This window comes from Carlito syrichta, unplaced genomic scaffold (assembly GCF_000164805.1).
Source record: "Carlito syrichta isolate Samal-C Ts95f unplaced genomic scaffold, Tarsius_syrichta-2.0.1 Scaffold154498, whole genome shotgun sequence".
In the NCBI taxonomy this organism is placed as follows: Eukaryota; Metazoa; Chordata; class Mammalia; order Primates; family Tarsiidae; genus Carlito; species Carlito syrichta.
In genome coordinates this window covers 276,891-302,997 of record NW_007098594.1, presented here as the reverse complement: position 1 = coordinate 302,997, position 26,107 = coordinate 276,891, and the positions used below count along the sequence as shown (strand labels likewise).

The 26,107-nt window shown below is 39.1% G+C and overlaps 1 pseudogene across 1 annotated transcript; it reads left to right on the top strand.

Moving 5' to 3' along the window:
* Positions 1–5,625: 5,625 nt before the first annotated feature.
* LOC103252314 lies at positions 5,626–6,972 on the top strand (annotated as a pseudogene). The gene has a single exon (XR_503780.1). The product of XR_503780.1 is annotated as a selenide, water dikinase 2-like (transcript).
* Positions 6,973–26,107: the final 19,135 nt, after the last annotated feature.

Here is a 26,107-nt window from a genome sequence, read left to right as displayed (position 1 = left end):
CCCTGAGCCCACGAGTTCACGACCCACCTGGGCAACTTGACGAAACCTCATCTCTACAATAAATAAAAAAAATTAGCCGGGTATGGTAGTGCCTGCCTGTAGTTCCAGCTACTTGGAAGGCTGAGGCGGAAGGGTCACCGGAGCCCAACAGGTTGAGGCTGCAATGGCCGGCAGCGGTCACTGAACTCAGTCTGGGTGACAGAGTGAGACTCCAACTCAAAAAAAAAAAAAAAGAGGCTTCACCTGCCCTTTCTGACATGAGAGGACACAATGATCATGTCCTCCAGAGGATGCAGCAACAGGTGCCATTTTGGAAGCAAAGAGTAGCCCTCACCAGACGCTAAACCTACTAGTACCTCGATCTTAAGACTTCCCGGTCTCCTTAACTGTGAGAAATAAATTTCTATTGTTTATACATTACACTGTCTATGACAATTTGTTATACCAGCACAAACTAACATTGAGATGATAACTTTATATGGCATGAAAATCTTAAAATATTTACCATATGACACCAGATAGTTTGCTGGCCCCTGTTTCAGGGTCAACAATTGTGTTGGAAGTCCTTAGAGATCATTAAATTTCTTTAGGAAAAGAGACTTCTTTTATCCTGGGGAGTATATACTTGACTGCCCACCTCTCAGCTTATTCTGCATGGAGGAAAAGTTGAGAGTGGAGGTGGTTGGTATCACAGTTGTTTTGCATATTGATCTTTATCACTCCACCAAATGCATTCAGTTCTGTCTTGCCTAGTAAGACTAGGAATGAAGTCTCTCTGAGGTTCTGAGTGGGGTGGGAGAGGGCTGCCATTTCACTACAGCCTCCTCCTGGGCAGTGGTTTTAATCTACCAACATTTCTCACCTTCCAGAAAATTGGTGAAATCACATTTGTACTGGTAATCTTTAACTCCTCTTTCCTTTTCTCTTTGTTGTCTTAAGGTTAGTACTCCTTTTCCTATTTCCCTAATCGATTTTAACGGCGTTTACATTGGTACAAGAGTGTAACTCAAGTGCTCAGTACATAAAATTCAACCAGTTCTCACCATCTCACTCTTGCCTCTGACAAATAGAGAATTACAGATTAGAGAGACATTTATTTCTTAGTAAGAGTAACCACTAGTAGAATTAAAAACAAAGTATCAAATTTCAAAATACCAAAAATGAGTAAAAGACAGAAATCATATAATAAATGTTATAAAGAATCAAGAAGCGAGACAGAAGGATCACCTGAGCCCAGCTGGTTGAGGCTATGGTGGCCATGAACATGCCACTGCACTCTAGCCTGGGCGACAGAATGAGACTCCAACTAAAAAAAATTAAAAAATTAAAAAGAATCAAGAAGAATTTAAAAAATTATTTTAAATAATTTTTTAAGGACTGAATGAAGATAAAGATATCTCATTCACTGATTTATATTTATCATTATAAATCATGGGCCATAAAAGGCAAACTCTTAAGGCTATTAAGAGACAACTAAGCCGGGCTCAGTGGCTCAGCCTGTAATCCCGCGCCTTTGGAAGGCTGAGGTGAGTGGATTGCCTGAGCCCGCGGGTTCGAGACCCACCTGGGCAAATTGGCGAGACCTCATCTCGCCAATAAATAAAAAATCAGCCGGGCGTGGTAGCGCGCGCCTGTAGTTCCCTCTACTTGGAAGGCTGAGGCGGAAGGATCGCTGGAGCCCAGCAGGTTGAGGTTGTGGTGGCCAGGAGCAGCCACTGCACTCCAGTCTGGGCGACAGAGTGAGACTCCAACCCAAAAAAAAAAAGAGACAACTAGCTCTTGAGCCACCCTTAGGCTCCAGCCCACTCCTAATTCTCTGGATTGTACTGCCTCTCCTGCTTAATAAATCTCTATGTTCAGGGGAAATAAAAAAAGAGACCGCTAGGGGGATAAAGGACACACAGACAACCACTAGGTACTATTTCCACTACCAGAGGGAGAGAGGGCTTGCTAGAAGTCCAGACCTCACCTGCACACGATTCAATTATATAGTAAATCCTTATATGTACCCCACAACTCTAAAATAAAAATAAAAAGTTAAAAAAAATCATTATATGTTAATCCAAGAAAAACACTAAAACCAAAGAGTAAGATTATAGAGAACAACAGAAACTAGGTTGTGATATCAATAACAGAGAAAAGAGTTTAAAGCAAAAATAAAATAATGAGAGTTCACTTTACATTAATCAAAGGTATAATTTATAATGAAAATATAAAACCATTATATATCAAATAACATTGAAATTAATAAATTTAAAGAAATTAAATTATGTACCAAATGCATTAAAATAAATAAAGTCAAACTGTTAGATATTAAGAGAAATGAACAGAAATCCTACAGTATTAGAAATTTATCAGACTGTCTCAATTTTTGACAGCTCTAGCAGACATAAAATAAGGTATAGAAGATTAAAAAATGAAAATAATAATAACTAACTCTTGAGTTTCCACAAAGCTTTATACTTATCTCCTTTAACCTTTATACAAATTCAAAACTTGGACCGGTATAGTGGGTCACACCTATAATCCCAGTACTATGGGAGGCTAAGGCAGGAGGATCACTTGAGTACCAGAGTTCGAGACCAGCCACAGAGAGACCACATCACTACAAAAAATCAAAAAAATTAGCCAGTCATGGTGGCATGCGCCTGCAGTCCCAGCTATTTGGGAGACTGAGGCAGAAGGATTACCTGAGCCCAGGAGGTCGAGGCTGTGGTGAATCACGAGTGTGCCACTGCATTCCAGCCTGGGTGACAGAGTGAGACCCGGATTCAAAAAAAAAAAAAAAAAATCCCCCAAATTAAGTTTTGCTTTTTTTTTTTTTTTTTAAAAGAAATCCTTGCTAAAATCAGACACAACTCACTATTATTTGACAGGCCCTAATTAATTGGTTCTTTTTTAGAGAGTTGGGAGTAAAAATTCAGAAATAAATCAGTCAAAATGCTTTCTGCTACAAGATTTATTTCTACTCAGGTTAACACTATATTATAATCAGTTATTGCCTCCTATAGCGTCTAAGCTTTCTATTGGTGAGGTCTGCATTGCAAATGCCTGAACAGCTGTGCCAGCCAATATTAAGAGGTACAGGGAGAAAAAATTTTCACCACAGTCAAGCTCTGAAGATATGACCTCAGGACTGTTTCCTAAAGAGGCAAAGTGACATGAACTCCTCTTTTATAACAGAGTCATCAGTTATGATATGCAATTATAACTTTTCTCATTTGAGATACTGAGAGGGAGACAACTCCTATTCTCTAAAAAAAATGATACAAAGTAGCAAGTCTATTAATATCTTCAGAGGTCATGATTTAATAATTCTTTGGTATATTTATAAATCACTTCCTCTGCTGTCACTTATATAAATAAAATAACAAAGCCCTTGCCAAGTACTATGCTCTAAAACTTCAGTTTATCAAACCCATCCCTTCCTAAATGAAAAACACTGCAAATGGTCAAGAAGTCTCTTATTCCATGATCGTATTTATCAAGGATCTCCTGGGCAAAGGTAGGTATGATCATGCTGATTTTAGAGATGAAAAATTCACAGTTTAGAGCAAGTATTGACAAACTATGACCTGGGAGCCAAATCTAACCCTCCACTTAATTTGTGTGGCCTTTGAGATAAGAATGGCTTTTATATTTTTAAATGGTTGGGGCAAAAGAAATACTTTGTGATATGAGAAAATTATATAGAATTCAAATATCAGTGTCCATAAATACAGTTTTACTGGAACACAGCCACATTCATTCATTTGCATATTATTTATGGCTGCTTTTATACTACAACACAGAATTAAGTAGTTCAATCAGAAACTAGATCACCAAATCTAAAATATTTACTATCAGCCCTCTACAGGAAAAGTTTGCCTACCCATGGCTTAAAGAAATTAAGTAACTTGCTCACAGTATGTAGAAGAGTCTAGTATCAAAGTATTAGCATGATAATCTAACTCTGAAACCTTGCTGTTAATTCTAAAAATAATAAGTACACCTTCTTGCCCAGCACTTGAGAAATTGATAACTTGATCATCTATCACATCATAATCTCAACAAATTCTCCATCAGTTAAGATATTTCTGAAAATCTAAGCCAACAATAAATAAACAAAAATTTCTAAATTATTAGATGAAAAAGACAGCAAATAAATGAAGAAAATTCGATCAATCTAGAAAGGGCAGCAAAAGGCAAGAATAAAAAAATAGTAACTTAAAGAGCATTAAATAAGTTGGTAGTAGTTAACTTCACAAAAATCAGTAATTGAAATAATACAGCTGGGCTCAGTGGTTCAGCCTGTAATCCTGCGCTTTGGGAGACTGAGGTGAGTAGATTGCCTGAGCCCATGGGTTCGAGACCTGCCTGGGCAACTTGCGAGACCTCATCTCTACAATAAATCAAAAACAGCCGGGCGTGGTAGCCGGGAGCATGCCACTGCACTCCAGTCTGGGCAACAGAGTAAGACTCCAACTCAAAAAAACAAAAAAACAAAGAAATAATACAAGGATATGAAATTCTCAGATTAAAAGGCAAAGGTTTTTTAAATTGAGTAAAAAAGATAATAAAAGGCAATATTTAACATCTAGCTTTATACTGCTTTCAAGAGACATAACTACACAGTTTTTTTAAAAAAGAATGGAAAAGATATTATAGTGCAACGCTAATTTAGCACATACAGTAATAACATTAGATTTTAAGGCAAAAACTATGAAATGAGACAAAGAGGAATGGTTTAAGCTAATAAAAGACACAATAGAAAATAATAGTTATATATCTAACGACAGTGTTTTGAAGTTGGTATAATAAAAATAAACAGAAGTCCAGGGAGGAGTGAGTCAATCATAATCACACTCTAAGATGTTAACATACATTCCTCTGAAGTCAACAGAAAAGGAAGAATCAGAAAAAGTCACAACACAATAAGTTTGATCCAATAAATGTTTTAGGTTTTTGTACTCAAACAGAATATATGTATTTTTCAAACACACATAGATTACAAAATAAAAGAAAAATGCAACTTCCAGGTAGATCACTTCAGTCTTACGACTAGTGACTATAGTAAAGTCAGTTTTTCTTCCATTTTGTCATTATTCGTCCCCTGGACAATTTTTAGAAGACATAATTCAAGATGCAAGTACATATTTGGCTTTCAACTATTTCAGAAAATCCTCATAAAAGACAAATGTGAGCAGAGTATCGTACATTCAAAAACTGTTAATTTCATAAGAAGAAACTTTCCTATCTTTATAGGATGGAGCTACTGTTAACTTGACAGAGAGAAAAAAACTAGTATTTCTATAGATTGCTGGAATCTTAGCATCCAGTTATCCAAGGATTTTACTCTCACTACAAAATTGGTTTTTTTTTTTTTAAAAAAGACCCAGACAAACAAATTTAACACTTTTTAGAAATATGAATACAAACCATCCACACAAAAAACACTCTGCCTAGTTGCTGGAAAAGAACAATGACAACTTGCATATTTTTTTTAAAAATAGAAAACAAAACGAAATCATTTTTACCCAAAGCACCGTGCTGTGAAAGACAACATGTATAACCACATTTTCATTAAATCTTTGCAACAGAGGAAGACCAGGACGGCATGGCGTGGCGTGAGTCTAGTGGCGCGCTATGGCGGAATCCTCGGCGACGGGCGCTGGCGGAGAGCTGATGGCGGCGATGGCGGCGATGGCGGCGGCGGAAGGCTCCTCGAGCTCGGCCGGCTTGCCTCTGGGCCGGAGCTTCTCCAACTACCGGCCCTTCGAGCCCCGGGCGTTGGGGCTTAGCCCGAGCTGGCTGCTGGCGGGCTTCTCCCGCAGGAAGGGCTCAGGCTGCACGGCCCCCCAGGAGATGCCGCTCAAACTCCTGGCGGGACTGACGCGGCCGGACGTGCGGCGCCCCCTGGGCCGGGGCCTGGTGGGAGGCCAGGAAGAGGCGGCCCGGGAAGCCCGCCTGCCAGCAGCGACAGGCCCCAGCCCCACATTTCCAGCCCTGGGCATTGGGACAGCTCCTGCGTCATGGCCCTGAGGCATGGGGGCCTCTGGTGCAGATCTCAGACTTCTTTCACCCCTTGGCGGAAGATCCTTACGTGGTGGGGTGCAGAGCTTGTGCCAGCGTGCTGAGTGACCTCTACGCCGTGGGCATTACTGAACGTGACAACATGTTAATGCTACTCAGTGTCAGCCAGGGTATGAGTGAGGAGGTAGCGGAAAAAGGAACGCCACTCACGATCAAAGGCTTTCGGGATGCTGCGGAGGAGGGAGGACTGCAGTGACGGGTGGACAAATAGTAGTCGACCCTTGGACTATCATCCATGGAGTTGCCACTGTGGTATGTCAGCCAAATGAATTCATAATGCCTGACGGACGATGCGGTTGTTGGGGATGTGCTCGTGTTAACCCAACCCTCAGGAACCCAAGTTGCTGTCCACCCAAGTTGCTGTCAATGCCCACCAGTGGCTGGATAATCTTTAAAGATGGTGGTCTCCAGAGAAGAGGTAGAGCTGGCCTTTCAGGAAGCTGCGCTCAATATGGCTACCCTAAACAGAACTGCTGGATTAATGCACACATTAATTCCCATGCCGCTGCAGATATCACTGGCTTTGGCATCCTAGGACATTCTTAGAACCTTGCAAAACAACAAAGAAATGAAGCGTCCTTTGTCATTCATAATCTGCTGATTATTGCCAAGATGGCTGCCATCAGCAAGGCCAGTGGGCGGTTTGGGTTCTTTAAGGAACCTCAGCTGAAACCTCTGGGGGACTACTGATTTGAACAGGCAGCTCGCTTTTGTTCTGAAATAAAATCTTCCAAGTACAGAGAGGGTTACCAAGCATGGATCCTTGGCACTGTGGAAAAGGGAAACATAACAGCCTGAATCATTGATAAGCCTGGAGTTATTGAGGTCCTACCTCGGGGGGGCCACAGCTACTGCTCTTGCTCAGAAAATTCCAATGCCTCCTGGGATCCTAACTCCTGAGATGAAATAGCAAAAGTTGTTTGGACTGTAGAGCCTTTGTACACAATTGTGGACGATTTCCAAGAGGTGGTTTTAAGAAATTTCCAAAGAGGGCTTTCTGCATAGTGGTTCCAGCTGTTCTTCATAGGTGATTTGAGTCAGCCTGTCAAGAGCTGCCTCTCTATATTCCAAGGCCAGAGTAACTTTTTGAACTTGAGGGGAACATTTATGCATCTTTTGGGTAGAAGAGGAGCAGAAAAACCTGTTTCCTCTTTCCAGAGTAAGATGAGGTTGCTTCAGGTTGAGGGATTTTTCTTTGCACTGGGTTGATTAATTTCTGCACAAGGAGTGAGATTATTTATTAAAATTACACACATATGGCCAGCCGTGGTGGCTCACAGCTATAATCCCAGCACTTTGGGAGGCTGAGGTGAGAGGACTGCCTGAGCTCACAGGTTCAAAATCAGCCTGAGCAACTTGGTGAGACCTCATCTCTACAATTAAAAATTATATATATATTAGCCAGGCGTGGTGGCATGTGACTGTAGTTCTGGCTACTTGGAAGGTTGAGGCGGAAGGATCACTTGAGGCTGCAGAGGACACTGCACTCCAGCTTGGGCAACAGAGTGAGACTGACTCAAAAGAAAAAAAAAGTATACACATACACAACTACTGTCGATATATCTAAATTGTTAAGAGACATCTTAAACGCAATGCCATATTCTTTATTAGAGTTTTCTGAAGTACTGGCTCTTTCCTGCTCTGGACAAGAATTGAACAGCCTGTCCAATGACTGGGCAAGGAGGATCTGTGACCATCTGACTTGGTCTTTCTTAATGATGTCTCTCCCTCTAAACCCCATTAAGGACTGGGAGAGGCAGAGCAAGCCCCAGAGCCAAGACCTTGGTGATCATTAAGATGTTAAATCTTGTGCTAAAAAATTCCTGGTGATTTAATCAATAAAGAGTAATTTCTAGGTAAACAAATAAAAGGGACTTAATTGAAAAAAAATCTTTGCAATAACGAATAAGAAGAGGTTTTATTAAACACATAAGTTAGAGTGATAGCTGAAATCCTATAACAGCATTCAGAGGAATAATACCTTTAAACTTGGAAGCTGAGATTTATTTCAACTTTTGAAAAACTCACTTTTAGAATATAGAAAAATGGCACATTTTACAAAATTAGAAATTAAAATACCAAAAGCTTAGATCACTTCTACAAAGTATCACTTAAATATCCATGGGTATATTTTTCTTCCCTCTAAAGCAATAATTTCAAAAGAATATCATCTAAGCACTTTTGCTGTATCTTAAATTCTCAGTTTCATATAAATTATAATTTATCACTATAAGGAAGTAAAAAGTGCTCAAGCTATATCTATAAGAATAAGATTTGGGTTTAAGAATTCGAAAACCAGAAAAATGTACTTTAAGAAAGTGCACGAGTCTCACTGTCGCCCAGACTGGAGTGCAGTGGCACACTCACAATCATTGCATCTTCAACCTGCTGGGCTCAGGTGATCCTTCTGCCTCAGCCGATCCTTCTGCCTCAAACTTCCAAGTAGTTAGAGAACTACAGGTCTGTGCCACCACACCTGGCTAATTTTTAATTTATTGTAGAGACCAGGTCTCACCACGTTGCTCAGGCTGGTCTCGAACCCCTGAGCTCAGGCAATCCTCTCACCTCTGCCTCCCAAAGTGCTGGAATTACAGGTGTGAGTCACCATGCCCCAGCCGTGTTCTATTACTTTCAAGCCTAAGCAATTGGTTCCTGAAACTGTCTTCATATGCCCTCAAGATTGAGAGGCAAGTTAGCACAATTAAGATAATGGGGTCTGGACTCAGGCAGACATGTGCTAGAAAACTGGCTCTGCCACTGGATTGTGCTATCTTAAGTAAGTTTCTTAACCTTTCTAAGCCTCAGTTTTTCCACCTGTAAAATGGAGATGATAATATTACCAACCTTTTATATCTTTTAATCCTCAAAAAAAAGCTCTAGCGGTATAAAACCCTAAGTGTAGCTCCTGGCTTATTTAGAGTAATCACTAAGTATTAGCTATTAATAAAATCTCTCATTAGTTTTATCTAGGTTATGCTAAACCTAAAATAGCATTCCTAGGTGATGAAATTCTAGAGAGTTGAGACAGTTGGAACAGAGGAAGCGGAGTTTGATAGATAGTTACAGCATGGGGAAACCACCACTCAACAGACCTGCTCCCTCATATAATTTCAATATGAAACGCTCCCAGAGTTCCCTGGGCTAAAGTTCTACAAGACTAAAATCAGGAAATGAAGCTATAATTAAACCAAAGGTTTCAGAAGATACACAACTCACCCAGGCTGATCTAAGAGATTGCTATTTGGTTAGTTTGATTACCTGTGCCCTCCAAATCTCATGTTGACATTTGATCCCTGATGTCGGAGGTAGGGCCTAAAGGGAGGTGTCTGGTGTCTGGATGGATCATGGGGATTCATCATTGATTGATGAATGGATCATTCAATCCCTCATGAATGGCTTGGTGTCATTCTCACAGTAAGGACTGCATTCTTACTCTTAATTCCTTTGAGAGCTGCTTTATTGAAAAGAGGCTGGCAACTCCTTCCCTCTCTTGCTTCCTTCCTCTTGCCATGTGATGCCTGCTCCCCTTTTCCTTCTACCATGAGTAGAAGCAGCCTAAGACCCCAACAGACACAGATGTTGGTGCCGTGGTTCTTATACAGCCTGTATAACCATGGGTCAAATAAACCTTTCCTTTATTAATTACTCAGCCTCAAACATTCCCTTCAGGGCAAAGCACAGCAGACAAAGACAGCCTACATGGTAGTATTGAAAGCCTAATTCTACAAATTTTAAAAATATAACTTGAGATAATTAAAAAGATTAACTTGTTTCTGGATTTTTAATGTATGTTGCTTTCTTTCTCATGCAATTTTTTCATCTGTTCTCACTGAGAATAAGATAAAAATAAAACTGCACTTATATTCAACATCCTCCTTAATTAAATGATCTAAATGTAGGAATTAACCCTTGCAGAAGCAGCTGCATAGTCTTGAAAAAAATATTTGCAAAAAACACATCTGATAAATGTGTATATCCAAAATATACAAAAGACTCTTAAAACCCAACAATTAGAAAACAAACAACCTGATTAAAAATGAACAGATACCGCACCAAAAAAAGACATAGACTGTATGTCCACAAAGAAGACATACATTATATGAAAACATGGTCCACCATCAGGTCATCGGGGAAATGCAAATTAAAACAATGAAGTATGAATACACACGTATTAGAATAGCCCAAATCCAAGGCACTGACAACACCAAATACTAGTGGAGCAAAGGAATTCTCATTCATTGATGATAGAAATGCAAAATGGTACAGCCACTTTGGAAGACAGTTTGGTAGTTTCTTATAAAACTAAACATACTGATACCATACAATCCGGCAATCACCCTCCTTGGTATTTATCCAAAGGAGCTAAAAACTTATGTCTTAAAAAACAAAAATCCTAGCCGGGCTCGGTGGCTCAGCCTGTAATCCTGCGGTTTGGGAGGCTGAGGTGAGTGAATTGCCTGAGCCCGCGGGTTCGAGACCCACCTGGGCAGCAAGACCTCATCTCCACAATAAATTAAAAAAAAAAAAAAATCAGCCAGGCATGGTAGCACATGCCTGTAATTCCGGCTACTTGGAAGGCTGAGGCGGAAGGATCACCGGATCCCAGCAGGTCGAGGCTGCGGTGGCCAGGAGCGGCCACTGCACTCCAGTCTGGGCGACAGAGTAAGACTTCAACTCAAAAAAAAGCAAACAAACAAAAAAACAAAAATCCTGCACAGGGATGTTTAAAGCAGTTTTATTCATAATTGACAAAACTTGAAAGCAACCAAGATATCCTTCAGTAGGTAAATGGATAGATAAACTGTGGTACATTCAGATAATGGAATATTATTCAGTATTAAAAAAATACACTATCAAACCATGAAAAGACATGGAGGATCCTCAAATGTATGTTGCTAAGCAAAATAAGTCAATCCAAAAATTCTACATACAGTATTCTTGCCCACTATACAACATTCTGGAAAAGGCAAATCAGTAAAAAAGAAAAAGATGAAAAGATCAGTGGTTGCCAAGGGTAATAGGGGAGATAGGGATGAATCGGCAGAACAGAGGATTTTTAGGGCAGTAAAACTATTCTGAGTGATACTATAATGGTGGAACATATCATTATACATATGTCAAAACCCACAGAATGTACATCAAGAGTGAACCCTAATGTGAATATAGACTTGGAGAGAGAATGATGTGTCAATGTGATGTTGATAGTAGGAGAGGCTGTAAATGTTTGGAGGCAGGAAATACATGGGAACTCTCTACTTTCCACTCAGTTTTGTTGGGAACCTAAAGTTGTTCTGAAAAATGAAATCTACTTTTTAAAAAACAAAAAGGAAATTGAAGAGCAGGCTAGAACCAGAACAAAAGAGCTGTCCCTTTAAAGCCACTGTTTTCTTTTTCTCCAAGGCACACCTATCTCCTTGCAAGAGAGGGAGAATATCCACAACTTTGAAAGGGTGGTCAATTTCTAGAATGTCTTCTTGGGGACCCTAAATTATACCAATAAAAACCTCAAGGATGAAACATCTCAAGACAGTAAGTAGCTCCCACTGTCTACATTTAGTCTATACTTAGAAGCACTAGATTTGTATCTTAAAACAATTCTCAACCCAAAAGCAGCATTTTGAATTCAATACTATTATCAGTGAGATATAGATAATTCAAAATATTACTAGAAATAAGTGTTTGTTAAGGTCAAATTATAGCTTCCTCATAATTCAGTTCTTGAGCTGGATTAATTTTTGAGAATTGAAAGATTTTATTCTTACTACTCAAACTGAAGACTATTGCTTTAATAGTCAATGGTATAGATACATTATAAGCAGAGATGCCAAAATAATTCCAATAACTGATTTAAATTTATCCTCTTTCTTAAGAAGAGATCAGATGAAGCATCCTTGTTGACTACAGTTCAGAAGTGTGGTGCTCCAAGTTTCAACCCTATTTCTGTACATTGTATCCCTTGGACATCACATCTACTTCCATGGCTTCAATTATTCCACTACAGAGAAGACTCCCATTTTTTATTTACAGTCCAATCATTCTCATAAGCTCCACTTTTGAGCACTTCCATATAAATGTTTCACTGTTACCATAAACAATAGTTCAAACCAACAAATATGTATCAAGTTCCTAGTTTATACCATGAAATATACACAAAAGAATTAAAAACATTTTCTGTTCTTAAGAAACATTTAGTCTAGTTAGTAAGAAACATGAAAAGTTCAACAGTATTATAGATAGCCATACAAAGCAGTTTATATATACTGCAAATACAAATTATATAAACTGTTATAGTTAATTGCTATAGTATTTTGCTATAACAGTATTGAGAGGCTTCCAATCCCCCATTAGTTTTCATTAATAAAAATAAAATCTTCAGCTGGGCTTGGTGGCTCTGCCTGTAATCCCACGCTTTGGGAGTCTGAGGTGAGTGGATTGCCTGAGCCTGCGGGTTCGAGACCCGCCTGGGCAACTTGGTGAGACCTCATCTCTACAATAAATCACAAAATTAGCCGGGCATGATAGCGCACACCTGTAGTTCCAGCTATTTGGAAGGCTGAGGCGGAAGGATTGCCGGAGCCCAGCAGGTCGAGGCTGCAGTGGCCAGGAGCGGCTACTGTACTCCAGTCTGGGTGACAGAGTGAGACTCCAACTCAAAAAATATATATAATAATAATAATAAAATAAAATCCTCAAAAATCTTTGCAACCTTGTAAAAAACACAAAGATTCTGTAGGACATGGAAAGTATGACATATAAAATAAAAAGTGGATAAGTAGGACTTGATTAAAATAAAAACTTTTGCTCTTTGAGAGATTTAATTAAGGCAATGAGAAAGTAAACCACCAACTAGGAGAAAAATATCTACAACTCATATAACTATAAAAGACTTGCATCCAGAATATATAAAGAGTTCTTACAATATAAATAAAAAGATGACAAAAAATCCAATGTAAACATTGGCAAAAGAACTGAAGAGCCCGTTCACCAAAGAAGATGTATAAATGACTAACAAGCACATGAAAAGATGTTCAACATCATTAAGGAAACTGAGATTAAAACCACAATGAGATATCATTACATTACATACATACAGCTATAATAAAAACACTGATACTGGAAGGATGTGGAGAAAGTGGAAGCCTCATATACTGCTGGTGGAAATGTAAAATAGTACAACTACTTTAGAAAAGTGTGGCAGTACCTTAAAAATTTACACACACATTTATCATATGACCCAGCAATTCTCCTCTGAGTAATCTACCTAAAAGAAAGGAAAATATATGCCCACTCGAAGACTTGTACACAAATGCTCATAGCAGATTAACTTCTAAAAATTGACACTTTTTTTGGATAAGCCAAAACCAAGAAAGAAAGTCAAACTAAAAACACTGTATAGGCAACCCCCTTGGGTGCCCTACCACTGTGGAAACTTTTCTATTCTCTTAATAAATCCTGCTTTCTCAAAAAAATAAATAAAATAAAAACACTGTCTATTATGATCACTTGTATACTCCTAATCCTGAATTGTACCCCACATCTTTAAAATGAAAAAAAAATTTTTTTAAATACCATTAAAAAAACAACAACACTGTATTAAAGTAAATTCTAAAGGATGAATGGAAGAGAGGAAAATGATCCTAGCTTAAAAAGTCTGAGCTTCAGCTAGGAGCAGTGGCTCATGCCTTTAATATCAGTATTTTGGGAGGTCAATGTGGGAGGATTGCTTGAGCCCAGGAGTTCGAGACTAGTCTGGGAAACATAGCGACACGCCCATCTCTTAAAAAAAAAAAAGTCAAAGATATAAGAAGGAATGAAGGCAAAGAAAGTAGTAAACATAGTGATAAATCTAAATAAGCACTATATTGAGATGATAATGTCCTTTGGGTTTAATTAATATACATACAGCACTAAAGCAAAAGCACAAAAGTTTGGAGGGGGTAAGTTAAGTATATCCTAAGGTCCTTTTATTTTCTGGAATGAGAGAAAAAGTATTGGTTAACATTAAGCTTTAATGGGTCAGTAATGCATATTGTTACTTCCTAGGGTAATTACCAGAAGAACAGAAGCAGTGTATAAGTTCAAACTAGGAGGGGGGGGGGGACTGAAAAACAAAAAAAATTCCAAAAGAAGGCAAAAAGAAAGAAATATGAAACAGATATGGTAAAGAGTAAATAGCAGATACAATGGCATATTCAAACTCAAATTCTTATTCATAGTGGTTATCGTTTATATTTTTCTCAGTACAGAGAGAATAAATCTACAAAAACACTCTAAAAACAAGGACATAGGTTTAAACTACATGACGAGCAACCTTAACCCAATGAACATATATAAAAACACAGCTCCCAGCAACTGTTATACATTTTTTAAGTACAAACAGAACATTTGCAAAAAACTCATTATTAAAAAATAAGTCTCAGCCGGGCTTGGTGACTCAGCCTGTAATCCCAGCACTTTGGGAGGCTGAGGTGAGTGGATTGCCTGAGCCCATGGGTTCGAGACCCGCCTGGGCAACTTGGCGAGACCTCATCTCTACAATAAAAAAAAAAAAAAAAAAAATCAGCCGAGCGTGGTAGCGCATGCCTATAATTCTGGCTACTTGGAAGGCTGAGGCGGAAGGATCGCCGGAGCCCAGCAGGTCGAGGCTGCAGTGGCCGGGAGCGGCCACTGCACTCCAGTCTGGGCAACAGAGTGTGACGCCAACTCAAAAAATAAAAATAAAAAAATAAGTCTCAGAAAATTTTGAAGGGCTGAAGTCATCCAGATAATGTACTCGGACCTCAATGAGAATAAACTAGAAATAAATGGATCAATGAAGAAACTAAAAAATAGGTACTAGAAAATTTAACTCAACTATAAAAGTATCATATAATGAAACTGAGTGAAACTAAAGCAATATTCAGAGGGAAATTTGTAGCCTTAAATGCATGTATTAGGGAGAAAAGTCTTATAAGTAAGCTAAGCATCCAACTAAAAAATTAGAAAAAAAAAAAAAATCCAAGGACTGTAGAAGGAAGGAAACAAAGAGCAAAAAAGCGAAATGGATCAGGCCTTTGAACTGGGACTGGAATGACACCATTAGCGTTTTCCTTGGATCGCCAGGTTACAAATGGCAGATCTCGGAACTTCTCAGCCTCCATAATAGTGAGCTGGTCTAGAAGTCCACATTGAAGTTCATCGGAAAAGCTCCTGGAACCACCGAGAGCAAAGGAGAACAAGTGCCAGCTGCCTACAGAGCCAGCTTGGGGCGGAATCACCAGCCGATTCCCCACCAAGAGAAGGGCGAGTGAGAAGATGCCCTGAGGTTTTGCACACCTCCCATGGACTACTGCAATCCTAGTCAGGGAGAGTCCTCCTACGACCCTCCCACTCCAGCTGATGCAGGAGGCAGGAGAGAGGCGTTGTCGCTCAGGACTGTGTGGAAGCCAGCAGGCTCTCACTCCAGAGAGGTCTGGGGCCAAGTTCTGGCTCTCCCAGGACAGATAGGCAGCCGCAGACGCACCATGAGGGCGCCCCTACTCCCTCTGCTGCTCCCCATAAAGGGCATTTCACCTGATTCAGAAGCAGCCTGCACCCCCACCCCCACACCTGCCCCAAGCCCAAGCCACCTGAAGGCTGCAGGTACGACTTGACCCCCAGAAGGCAACCGGCTAGCAGAGGCAGTGGATAGGCCTCCCGCAGCTCTCGCCACCTCGCCATTGCCCGTGCTGCATGTGGGCCAGAGAAGGAACAGAAAGGCGGAACACCTCGGCAACGGCCAGTCGGGTGGGGTTCCTGCCACCCGTGGCTTACAATGGGAGTGGAGAAGGGCGTGGGTCCTTGCATCCACAGGGTTAATGCTACAGACACCCCCATCCCTGTGACTTCCAACCAGGCGGAGTTAAGCTGCCCTACGCCGGCCTGAATACACCTGAATACTGCTGCCAGGGTCTTCCCAGCTGCCACCACTGCGGCCTCCACCCCTACCGATGCCTCCACCCTTCCCAAATGCGGGCCAGAAAGGGAATGCAAGAGAGGTCATCTCCATGGCTCCCGGCCAGCACCACTGTCTCCATCCATGCTGCCCACAGATCAGGAAGGGAGTGGACAGACAGGCCATGTCTACGCCCCCACAGGACCACGGCCACAGACACTCACCCCCATAGTTCCCTATTAGGTGGGCCCCCTGGCACCACACAGTTGACCTACCCTGCCCAAACACTGTAGCTGTGGATCAGTGTTCCCCTGAGGACACAATCTTCAGAGGTCGCTGTTAAGTTCCGCCAAATCGCTGTCATCGCTCCCCTGCTGCTTGTGGGTCAGGGAGATAATAGGGAACCCATGCACAACACAAAGTCAGTCAATAATACACAACATACATTGCAGACATATCCATAAGGGGGAAAAAAGAAGGAAATCTTTAAAAGCCCCATTCCAATGATAGCAAATCTGAAATTAAAATGAAAAAAGAGAACGGTCTGCTTCCTCAGATGAGACGCAATCAGCACAAGAACACCACCCATACCAAAACCCAGAGTGTTTTACCACCTACAAAGGATCCTGCCAACTCCCAAGGAATGGAACCTAGTCAGAATGAATTGCACCTAATGACAGAGAATTCAGAATAGGGATAGCAAAGAAACTCAACAAGATTCAAGAGAAACTGGATACCCAAATCAAACAGGCCATGAAAACAGTTCAAGAATTGAAAGTTGACCCAGACATTCTAAGAACCAAACCGAACTTCTGGAACTGAAGAATTTGCTTCAATAATTTCAAAACACAGTCACAAGCCTTTAATGACAGACTTGACAAGGCAGAAAAATTCCAGAGCTTGAAGACTGATCCTTTGAATTAACCCAGTCAGATAAAAATAAAGAAAAAGTAATTTTAAAAAACGAACAAAGGCTTCAAGAGGTATGGGATTATGAAAGAGAACAAACTTACATTTGATCAGCATTCCTGAGAGAGAAGGGGGAAATGAGAGCAACCTGGAACAAGCTTTTCAAGACATAATCTGAGGGAACTTCCCCTATCTTGCTAGAGAGACTGCCATGCAGATATAAGAAATTCAGACAACTCTTGTGGGTACTATATACGAGACAACCATCCCCAAGGCACATAGTCATCGGACTATCCAAGGTCAGCACAAAAGAAAAAAATCTTACAGGCAGCTAGAGCTAAGGGACAGACCAAGGGAGACACATTAGAACAGCAGCAGCCAGATTCGGTGGCTCAGCCCGTAATCCTGCGCTTTAGGAGGCTGAGGTGAGTGGATTGCCTGAGCCCGTGGGTTCGAGACCCGCCTGGGCAACTTGGCGAGACCTCATCTCTACAATAAATCAAAATATTAGTCGGGCGTTGTAGCACACGCCTATAGTTCCAGCTACTTGGAAGGCTGAGGCAGAAGGATCGCTGGAGCCCAGCAGGTCGAGGCTGCGGTGGCCAGGAGTGTGTCACTGCACTCCAGTCTGGGCAAGAGAGTGAGACTCCTACTCAAAAAAAAAAAAAAGAACTGCAGCAGATACTTTAAAAGCCAGAAGAGATTATTATAAACACCGATATGCATGTAAGTTAGAAAATCTAGAGGAAATGAATACATTCCTAGAAAAACACAACCTCTCAAGATTAAAACAGGAAAAAATTGAAACTTTGCACAGATTAATAATAAGTTAAGGAAACTTAATCAGCAATAAAAAACCTACCTACCAAAAAAAGCCCAGGACCAGATTGATTTACAGCCAAATTCTACCAGATATACAAGGAAGAGCTGATATCAATTCTACTACAATTATTTCAAGTAATTGAGAAAGAACTGCTCTCTAACTTATTCTGCAAAGCCAATATCGTTCTGATACCAAAAAATGGCAAAAACACAGCAAATAAAGAAAACTATAGGCTGATATCACTGATGAACACAGATGCAAAAATCCTCAAAAAATACTAGCAAACTACATGCAGCAGCACATCAAAAAGATCATTCATCATGATCAGGTGGGTTTTAATTCCCAGGATACAGGACTGGTTCAACATATACAGTCAATAAATGTAATCCACCATATAAACAGAAGTAGATGCAAAAAAAAAGCATTTGGTAAAATCCAATATCTCTTCATGATAAAACTCTCAACCATCTAGCATCACAGGAACATTCCTCAAAATAATAAGAACCATCTATGACAAACCCACAGCCAACATCATGCTTCATGTGCAGAAGTTTGTCATATTCCCCAAGAACTGGAATAAGACAAGAATGTCTACTCTCACAACTCTTATTTAACATAGTAATAGAAGTCCTAGCCAGAGCAATCAGGCAAGAGAAAGAAATAAAAGTTATCCAAACAGGAGAGGAAATTAAATTATCTCTTTGAAGATGATATGATTCTATATCTAGAAAACCCTAATGATTCTAACAAAAGACTCACAGCAATGATAAACAACTTCAGTGAAGACTTGGGATACAAAATAAATGCTCAAAAGTCAACTGCAGACCAGGCACAGTGGTTCATACTATAATCCCAGCACTCTGGGAGGCCGAGACCAAAGGATTACTTGAGTCCAGGAGTTCAAGACCAGCCTAAGCAACATAGAAAGACTTTGTCTCTACAAAAACTCAAAAAAACAAAAACAAAAACAAAAAACCAAAATAATTAGCCAAGTGTGGGACTGAGGCAGAAGGATCGCCTGAGTCCAGGAGGTTAAGGCTGAGGTGAGCTGTGACTATACCACTGCACCCCAGCCTGGGTGATCAAGTAAGACCCCAACTCAAAACAAACAAAAAAAGAAATCAGTTACATTTCTATACACTAACAACATCCAAGCTGAGAACCAAATCAACAACACAATGCCATTTACAATAGCCACAAAAAATACCTCAGAATATATCTAATAAGAGAGATAAAAGATCTCTACAATGAGAACTACAAAACACTACTGAAAGAAATCAAAGATAATACAAACAAATGGAAACAAAGATGATACAAGCCGGGCTTGGTGGCTCATCCTGTAATCCTGCGCCTTTGGGAGGCTGAGGTGAGTGGATTGCCTGAGCCAGTGGGTTTGAGACCCGCCTGGGCAGTGAGACCTCATCTCTACAATAAATCCAAAAAAAAAAAAATCAGCCGGGCATGGTAGCGCATGCCTATACTTCCGGCTACTTGGAAGGCTGAGGCGGAAGGTATCGCCAGAGCCCAGCAGGTCGAGGCTGCGGTGGCCAGGAGCAGCCACTGCACTCCAGTCTGGGCGACAGAGTGAGACTCCAACTCAAAAAAAAAAGATGATACAAACATTCTGTGCTCATGGATTGGAAGAATCAACATCGTTAAAATGTCCATACTGCCTAAAGTAATCTACAACACAATTTTCTACAATCTTCAACACAATCCCTATCAAACTGCCATCATCATTTTTCACAAATGTAGAAATAATGATACTTAAATTCATGGAAGCAAAAAAAAGAGTCTGAAGAGCCAAAGCAATCCTAAGCAAAAAGAACAAAGCTGGAGGTATCATGCTGCCGGACTTCACTGCCATACTGGTGACCAGAGAACTCAGGCAATAAACAGATGTCCTGAGGAAGATGCTTCCCGTCCTATGTATGTGACAATTCTGGAGTCTGAAGCTGATCTGGAAGGCAAATTGCATGCCACTTAATGAGACATGTTATAATTCTAGTAAGTCAAGCAAGGCCAGGTTTATCATCTGGAAATCTGGTTAAATTCTCAAGCCATTCATTTCTGGAGGGTGTGGTGACACACACCTGTAGTCCCAGGCACTTGGGAGGCTAAGGAGAGAGGACTGTTTAAACTCAGGAGTTTGAGACTGCAGTGATCTATGACCATGTCACTACTCTATAGACTAGACAGAGTAAGACCCTATCTCTTTAAAAAAAATTATTACATTTAAAGCAGCTAGAAAATGTGACCTGTAGCCAAGAGGAAAAAAACAGTCAATGAAACAGAACTATAGATGATACAGATGTTAGAATTAACAGATAAGGACTTTAAAGAACTATTATGAATATGTTAAATAATTTAGAGAAAATGACAGATTAAATGAAAGATGACATGGAGCATTTTAGTAGAGAAATGAAAACTCTAAAATCAAACAGAAATTCTGGAACTCAAAAATTCATCTAAAATTCAGACTTCACTGAACAGGCTAAACATCAATTGAAAACATCAGCGAACTTTAGGTCAATAGGAATTACCTAAATGTAAGCACAGAGAGTAAAAGAATGAAAAACATAGTAAAGTATCCAAGTGCTGAGGGACAATATTAAATGGCCTAACATGTGTGGAATTGGAGGCTCAGAAGAAGAGAAAACAAAAACGATACTTTAAGAGATAATGACCAAATCATTTTCAAAATTTCTGGGAGACATAAACTCAGAGATTCAAGGACAGCAGCAAACCCTAAACAGGACAAATACAAGGAAAACCATATCTAGGCATATCACAGTCAAACTACTAAAGAAACAAAGAAAAAGAAAAACCAGTAAAGCAGTCAAAGAGAAAAAAGTAGTATTACTTATATGCAGAAAAATAAGAACAATGGCTAACTTCTCACAAAGGAAGTCAGAAAGTAACAAAATTACATCTTTCAAGTGCTGAATACAAAAAAAAAATTTCTTCCATTCTAGAATTCTGTAAATATACTTAAGCAATAAAGGCAAAAATAAAGACACTGTAAAATGAAAGCTGAGAGAATTTGTGATTAATAGACTCACACTAGAAAAAAAATACCAAAGAAATTTCTTCAGGTCAAAAGTAAAAATGATCCTATAATCAAGCCTGAATCTACAAGAGGAATAAAGAACTATAGGTGGTAAATATAAAAGTATTTTAACAGAAATAAGAAAAGTGGATAATGGAGTTTATAATATATGTCAACATGAATACATATGGCAACAATAACACAAAGGATGGAAGGTAGGAAAAGGAGGAAATATACTGCTATAAAGTTCTTAAATTATAGCGTAATAGTAATTCAAGGTAAGTTGTAAATTGCAATAATATAAGGATGCTTATTGTTATTCCTGAAACAATTACTAAAAAATGATAGGAAGGTATAACTAAAGTGCCAACAAAGGAGATTACCTTAGTCCATTTAGTATCACTATAAAGGAATACCTGAGGCTGGATAATTGATTTTTTAAAAAGGCTTATTTGGCTCATGGTTCTGCAGGCTGTACGAGAAGCACAGTGCCAGAATCTGCTTCTGGTGAAGGTTTCATGGCAGGAGGTGAAGTGGAGCCAGGATGTACACATGGCAAGAGAGGAAGCAAGAGGAAGGGGAGGTGCTGGGCTCTTTTTAGCAACCAGCTCTCAAGGTAACTAATAGAACTAACTCATTCACCCTTGAGGGAGAGTATTAATCTATTCATAAGGGATCCATTCCCATGACCCAAACACTTCCTCCATTAGGGTCCACCTCCAATTCCGAGGATAAAATTTCAACATGCAATTTGGAGGAGACAAAAATCCAAACTATACAAGAGATCAAATAGAATTTTTTAAAAAATACTATAAAGTCATAAGAAAGCAGAAAATAGAAATTATAAAACAAAAAACAGAGGGGAAAAATAGAAATCAAATAGCAGATGGGAGACAGAAGCCCTGTCATCTAAGTATATTAAATGTAAATGGACTAAATATACCAAATAAAAGACATAAATGTTTGTCTACTGTGACATAGAAAAAAATTAAAAATGCATAAACAGTCAGACTCTATAAAGAGAAAAAGAACACATACAAATTATCAATATCGAGAATGAAAAAGGCAACATCACTACAGATAATCCAGACACTTTTAGTAAGAGATTGCTAAGAATTATTTCATGCATTAAATTTGAAGACTTAGGTGAAATACATAAATTACCATAAAAGTACAACACTGAAATTGGCATAAAGGAAACAGAAATATAAAAAGTCCTTGTAGCCGGGCTCGGTGGCTCAGCCTGTAATCCCGCGCCTTGGGAGACTGAGGTGAGTGGATTGACTGAGCCCGCGGGTTCGAGACCTGCCTGGGCAACTTGGTGAGACCTCATCTCTACAATAAAGAAAAAACTAGCTGGGTGTGGTAGCGTGCGCCTGTAATTCTGGCTACTCGGAAGGCTGAGGCGGAAGGATCGCCGGAGCCCAGTAGGTTGAGGCTGCAGTGGCCGGGAGTGGCCACTGCACTCCAGTCTGGGCGACAGAGTGAGACTCCAACTCAAAAAAAAAAAGAAAAAGTCCTTGTACTTGTTAAAGAAATTGGATCTCTAATTTAAAATCTTCCCACAAAAAACAAAAACAAAAAACAAAAAAAACACATGTTGAATGGCTTTACTGGTGAATTCTACCAAACATTTCAGGTAAAGGAGATAACAATCTGACACAAACTCTTTCAGAAAGAATAAACATTTCCTAACTCTTTTTTTTTTTTTTTTTTTTTTTTTTTGAGTTGGATCCTCCTCTGTCACCCAGGCTGGAGTCCAATGGCACAATCACAGCTTACTGCATCTTCCTGGGCTCAAACAATCTTCCGGCCCCAGCCTCACAAGTAGCTAGGACTACAGGTATGTGCTGTCATACTTGGCAATTTTTTTTTTTTTTAGAGACAAAGTCTCACTATGTTGCCTAGGCTGGTCTTAAACTCTTGGGCTCAAGCAATCCTACCTCCTTGGCCTCTCAAAGTGCTGAAATTACAAGGTTGGACATGGTGACTCACATTTGTAATCCCAGCACTTCAGGAGGCCAAGGCAAAAGGATTGCTTGAGTCCAGGAAGTCAAGACCAGCCTGGGCAACATGGTGAGATCTCATCTCTACAATAAATAAAAAAAATTAGCTGGGCATGGTAGCTTGTGCCTGTAGTTTCAGTTACTTGTAAGGCTGAGGTGAAAGGATCATCTGAGTCCAGCAGAATGAGTCTGTGGTAGCTGTGAGTATGCCACTACACTTCAGCCTGGAGGACAGAGTAAGACTCCAACTCAAAAAAAAAGAAAAAAAAAATTACAGGCATGGCATGAGCCACCACACCTGCCCCAGCTCTTTTTGTGAAGTCAACAAAACCCTACCAAAACCTGAAAAGGAATTAAAGAAAAGAAAATTACCATGAATTTTCATGAATATGGACTAAAAATTCCTAAACACAATATTAGCAAGTTGGATCTTGTATGTTGGACCTTTTAATATATCATAACCAGTAAGGTTTATCCTAATGATGCATGGTTGATCTAGCATGTGTGAATCAATATAATTCATGTCAACAAAATAGAGAAAAGAAATCATAGTCATCTCAATAGACACAAAACTGGCATTTGATAAAACTTCAAAATCCATTCATGAGGAAAAAAAATCTCCACAGACTAGGGTAACTTCCTTACACTTATAAAGAGTATCTACTAAAAATCTATAATTAACATCATACTTAATGTTGAGATAGTGAAAGCTTTTTCTCTAAGATTAGAAACAAGGCAAAATTGAATAATTTTACTACTTCTATCACCATTATACTGGTGGGCTTAACCAGCATACTAGGATAATTAAAAAGAAATACAATACATAAACATTTGAAAGAAGGAAGTTATCATTATTCACAGATGAATGCCTCTCACAGTGAAAGAAAATAAGCATATGTGCATCATATATGATTTAAGAAAAGCCAGCAAACAGTCTAAACAAAAGTAGACAAGAGAATCACCCAGCAAGGAGGCTTTATATAGTAGGCACAAAGCCACTACCCTAATGACAATACATTCTTAAACATAAGAGTGATTTAGGACGGGTGAGGTGGCTCACTCCTGTATCTCAGCACTTAAACCAAGGTGGGAGGACTGCTTAAGCCCAGGAGTTTGAGACCAGCCCAGGAACATAGCAAGACCTCATCTCTAAAAAAAAAATCAACAAATTAACCAGGCTTGATAAATATGCACTTAAGAGGAGTAAGGATAACCTGAGTACAGGAGGTCAAGGCCGCAATGAGCCATGATAATGCCACTGTACTCCAGCCTGGGCAACATAGTGAGACCTCAACTTAAAAAAAAATTAATTTAATTTAAAAAAAAAGAGAGAAAGAAAAAGAAAAAAGAGTAATCTAAATCAAAGAAAAATCCCCAACTTTAAGCCTTATTTCAAACCTTTTCAATAAGAGTGCTCTAATCTCAGTAGAAATAGACCCAAAATACTTTTCAATCAGTTGGTTAAAAATACCTTACCCTACTTGGATGTTAACTTTGCTAGTCCTACAATATCACTAGCTTTTGCTAGACATGACTCAGGGTCAGAAAAGAAAAGCAAGACATTATGTATAATATCAGCAGAAAATCACAGTGGAGACTGAGACATCCCAGTACATCTCAATACCCCAAAATCACTTCTTATGCATTTAGATACAATAATGCCAGGCTCTTCAGTGTCAGGATTTCTCAGATTATTTTTTAGAAGCTTTTGGCTTTAAAATTTAATATAAACAAAATGAAAAACCCTTCAGCATAAACTATTTCTCTAGGAAAACTATTTGGATCACATCTTCTCAATATATGAATAAGTAACATGAAATTTTAAAAATTTTCCTCGAAGGCCAAATATAATTTTTCTATAAACTACAGCCATAGAAATATGTCTATTTTCCTTAGTCCCATATTTTCCTCTAGTTGGTGTTCAAGCATCTCCTTGTGATATAAAAAGCTGGCACACATGGCTATTACCACTAATTAATTTTTAGAAAGGCAAAAATAGAAAAGCAAAATCTTGAACCTCATATGACTGAGACAACTGGAACAAAAAATTTTTCTGAAATGATGAGCAAAAACTTTGAAAAAGACAACTGAAGAAAAAGGACATGCTGTAATATAAGGTATTTAGAGTAAAATATCACTTTGGAAGTAATCAATATTTATTAACAGTCACTGAGGCAGAAAGAAAATATTCTATACAAAAGCCATGACTTTATATTAAACCTATTCAACTGGACTCAGCAATTTCTTTTGGAAGATCTTTATTTGGTTTTCAAAGTTTTTAGCTTTCTTCCTGTAAGGGAAACCAATTTTCAGAAGATGTTCCCTAATTATATTAATGTGCAAGACTGAGCTACGCGAATATTCTATTACTAAAAGTAAAATGTAAACTGAGCCATGTACCAAGAAGATGCCTATCAACAGTAACACTTTCATGACACAACTTTACATATGAATTGAATCAGCCTATTATAAAAAGGTTTTAACAGGCTTTTTCTCACTTCACATAGCCATCATTTACTAATAAGACATCATAGTTAAAACAAACAGAAACTGTCCCTAACTGTAAAATATAAAAAGAGCTTTATAGTGTATTTTATTAGCTTAGAACATTTTGGGTTGTAAGTAACAGACAAACTACTTCATCATAGCTAAACAAATATGGATTCATTTCTCTCACAAGATAAGAAATCTTGAACGCAGTGATTGCTAAAGTTGGTTTACTTACTAATCAATGATGCCATCAATATTTTCAGTAATTTTGCTCCACTATCCTAGGTATATTAACTTTTGTATTCATGTTTACTGTCTAATGGTTCCAAGATGGTCGCTGCAGCTCTAAGCGAATATAAGGTCAAAGCAAGACAAAGGGTTACCCCCGCACTATCTTTCCCTTTTGTCAGAAAAAGAGAAAACATTCCAACAAGTCCCCCAGCAGACTCATGGATTAGAACTGTATTACATGACCATTGTAGCAGTAAGAAATTTAGAAATTTCAGTATTTAACTTTTCTAATTTTTATGGCAGAAGTAGAGAATGGAAATTGGATTGGCCAACCGACAGTATCAGTCATAGTCCTCAACCCAACATACACATACACACTTCTTCTACACAGGCACTAAATAGAACATCTCCTCAAGAAGGACAATCCTACTAACTCACCCAATTACTGCATTAAGCTTGAAGCAATGAATCTCTCTCTGGATGATTTTCTATCAACTCTATCAAGTCTGAATATGGCAACTCTTGTCTGACCATGTATATAGCTAAAAGATGTCTGTCTCTAAACCACCCTCTTCCAATATTATAACTGTGGAAAAGAAAGAACAGAGTAACCT